The sequence below is a fragment of the Sturnus vulgaris genome, chromosome 1, assembly GCF_052056855.1.
Source record: "Sturnus vulgaris isolate bStuVul1 chromosome 1, bStuVul1.hap1, whole genome shotgun sequence".
Lineage (NCBI taxonomy): Eukaryota > Metazoa > Chordata > Aves > Passeriformes > Sturnidae > Sturnus > Sturnus vulgaris.
In genome coordinates this window covers 111531810-111533267 of record NC_142243.1, presented here as the reverse complement: position 1 = coordinate 111533267, position 1458 = coordinate 111531810, and positions in this window count along the sequence as shown.

Genomic DNA, 1458 nt, shown 5'->3' with positions numbered 1-1458 from the left:
CCCTGCAGCATTCAAGTTGGCGTGATAACCCTTTTGTTGAAGTGTTCCACCTTTCAGTGGAAGTAGGAGTGAGATTCATCTCATGCCATGTTTAGGCTTGTGACGTGTATTTGCATATCAGCTTTTCAAAATGTGCTTTATTTCTATTAGTAATTACCACAGTATGTGCCTAGAAAGCTAGGTGGCCGTCTACCTTTCTAGTGCTTGATGGCAGAGCAGCTGGTGCTGTGCTCTGAAACATCTTATCTGCTGGCTGTACAACACATTCAGGATATTATACACCATCCAATATTTTTAATCTTTTTAAAATATGTGAGAATTTACATTGTGAGTCTTTCTTTTCAAGGTGAGAGGTGAAAACACCATGCACAATTTTTTGTATCTCAATTTAGCCTGTGTGTATCTGAGTTTCTCAAGGACTTTCTAAATAGACAATATGTAAATATATACTGAAGTATTTGCTACCCACTTATATGATCTAAGTCATCCTGTTGCAGTCTGAAGTTTAGGACAAATTAAGTAAAGCAAACCGTGTATATGGATATTTCCACAAGACTGCTTATTGTTTAAGTGCTTAGTCACCATGATACCAGAACTAATGTAATAGGACTTAAAATTTCCATATGTAATATTTGGAATAATCTACTGAAAAATTCACTATAAAATAATACATAATTATCTGGTTCCCACGTATATTATACTGTATCTCACACTGCTCTTGCAAATAAATATGTGTCCAAAAAAAAAAAAGGCATCTTGTGATCATTGGAAACATTTCATGATCCTAAAGCTCGGGACTGAAATAGGAAAAAACCCTGAATCCAACCCCTAGAACATGTCTAAGAGGAGTCTGGAAGTGTATGCAACAGAGAATGAATGATTTACTGTGGAAAAATATTCATCAGAGAAGAGAGCTGCTTGTGCAAAAGATTTAATATCTTTAAGGAAATTAATTCAACCAATTAAAGCAAAAATCATGCTGGTATGCTGTCATATTTTAAGCCCAGCTGGCAACTAAACACCACACAGCCATTCCCTCACCTCCCCCACTCCTAGCCCAATGGAATGGAGAAGAAAATCAAAACTAAAACTTGTGTGTTCAGATAAGAGCAGTTTACTAAAAAAACACCAAAACACCAGTATGTTATCAACATTATTCTCACACTAAATCCAAAAACACAGCACTCTACCAACTACTGAGAAGAAATTAACTCTATCTCAGCTGAAACCAGGTCATATATGTATATCACTTGGATTAAAAACATCAAATGGATGAAAAACTCATAGGACTAGTGGAGAGACAAGGTTTTGAAAAGTGATAGAAATTATACTGGCACCTCAGATCCCTTTCACTAAAACACAGCTTGTGAGACCAAGCTCCCATGACAATCTTCAGCAATTGAAATCAGATCCTGTGGTATTTACATTTCTTGTTGTCTAGCTCTTTGCTTGGAATGC